This window comes from Thalassophryne amazonica, chromosome 11, assembly GCF_902500255.1.
Source record: "Thalassophryne amazonica chromosome 11, fThaAma1.1, whole genome shotgun sequence".
In the NCBI taxonomy this organism is placed as follows: Eukaryota; Metazoa; Chordata; class Actinopteri; order Batrachoidiformes; family Batrachoididae; genus Thalassophryne; species Thalassophryne amazonica.
In genome coordinates this window covers 99,685,717-99,687,779 of record NC_047113.1, presented here as the reverse complement: position 1 = coordinate 99,687,779, position 2,063 = coordinate 99,685,717, and the positions used below count along the sequence as shown (strand labels likewise).

The 2,063-nt window shown below is 42.9% G+C and overlaps 1 pseudogene; it reads right to left on the bottom strand.

Annotated features, from left to right (window-relative positions):
- Positions 1 to 332: 332 nt before the first annotated feature.
- LOC117519725 lies at positions 333 to 1,082 on the bottom strand (annotated as a pseudogene).
- Positions 1,083 to 2,063: the final 981 nt, after the last annotated feature.

Below are 2,063 nucleotides of genomic sequence, written 5' to 3'. Positions count from 1 at the left end.
CACGTCCACAATGTTGTAGAAAACCACCAAGAGTCAACGGTCAGTCTTGCACTGGCAGCTATATGTTGCTGTGACTTTGTCAAGATTGTCAACTCCTCCTTTGGTGGAGTTGTAATCCAGGATCATCTGTGGCTTCATGTCCTCTCTCGTGCTCAGAGATGCATCTTTGTGCATCATGCTCATCACAAGAACATTCTTGTTTCTCTTTGGGGAGTAAGAAACAAGTGTTTTCTCTGTGAAAGCAAATTGTGAGGAATGCAGAGGTCTTTCTTGCATCATCAGAATCTCACAATGAAGTTCTGGCTTATTTTTTCTGACTGTTCCCAAAATAGTCAGCTTTCTATCCTGAAGTTCTGACAGTTCTGAAACTGACAGCGTCTTCTGAACGGAACGAGGGGCTCATCGACAGTGACATTGGGGCCAGGATTATACAATAAAGGCAGGATTTCGACCCATTTATCCCAGACATCTCTGATTGCTGGAAGCTTGTCTCTTTCTCGTTGAGCAGCTCTGGTGTCATGGTTGTCAACTTGGATCACATGAGAGATCATGTGAAATGTCTCCAAAGACATTGTTGCTCCGAAGATTGGCCTTCCATTCTCTTCATCCCATAAACTTGCAGTTGCTTCACCCTTTGACCTATATACTCCAGCTAACACATGAATTCCAATGTAAGCATGCAAGTCAATTGGATCCAGTGGCTACCATTTCTCTTGAAAAACATGCCTTCCCTCCAAGTTCGTCACGTCGAGGATTATCTTCTCTATGGGTGGGGATATGAAGAGCTGAAATGCTGATTCAATATCATCAATTCTTGTTACAGCAAATCTTGTCAGACCAGGAGTCATTTTGATGACATTAGAAGATGACAATCTGCCACGGCTTTGGTGTGGTGATGTTGACCATTTTATTTCACCGTCCTTAGATGTCCATGTCCCCTGTGTGAATGATTGTAGCATTTCTTGGTTTTCATCAGATGAAGGGACACCGGCAGACTCATCCTCTGAATCATCCTCATCGTGGTAAAATTGACAATCTGGATCATCAGTAGCATTGTCCTCTGTCTCTGAAGGATCCCCCATCTCTGAAATCCTCTGCATCACTATCCCAGATCATAAGCTGCGACAAAACTTCTTCAGATGTAAATCGTCTGGAGCTCATTTTTGGTGTATTTCTCAAAGAAAGGCCATGGAAACAGTGACACGAACAGGGGAGAGAAAGTCCCTCTTCCACCACACCTGGTTCTGAATGGCAATTCAGAGGCAATCAAAATAAAGTAGATCAAAGAGACGTGTTTATTTTGGATTTGAACAACCACTTTGTGTCTGGGTCAAAATGACCCGCAACATCATTTTGTATACAAGCTCTGCAGACACTCCACAACACATCAAAGTGTTCAGATTTTACACAGCAGTTCATGACCCTAGATGAGGAAAAGTCATAAAATTTCATGGGAAAAAAGTGAGGATAACCTGCACTTTGGCCAACACAAAAATTGAAATGGGTCAAATTGACCCGCAACAAGGGTTTTAAAAACATTCACAATGGCGACTTTAATCAGCAGAAAAGTGAGTCACAAGTGACATGCTTAAATGGCTTTTACTGAGGTTGATGGAAAAAAAAAAGATAATTTCTCTAGGTTGATTGTGGACCTGCTGATCATCTTCTCATTACACACCCTCAGAAACAGTGTAACAGCCCAACTTAGAGATTGGACCGATTCGATCTCGGATCGGTATCAGGTTCCAATACAGACGTAATTCACGTATCGGAAAATACTGATCCAACCTGTGACATTTTCTGATACCGGAGAAGAGCCACTGTGAATCCTCTCAACCACTATTGTTTGCTCTCTGCTTGTTTGCTGCTCAACAGGCGGAGGAGGGGGGGAGGTTTTCTGAAGCCAGGCTGTTTGAGAGAGCTATCTTCCTCAGTGTTCTAGCTGCGAGTAGCGTCAAATTTCTGCCCGGCTCTCGGGTTTAAATTGTCTGTTCCTCGAGCACGAATTTTCTGGAAAATTAACTGAGTTGTTGCTGAAAATGTAAGCTAAAAAGTTAGCCGCT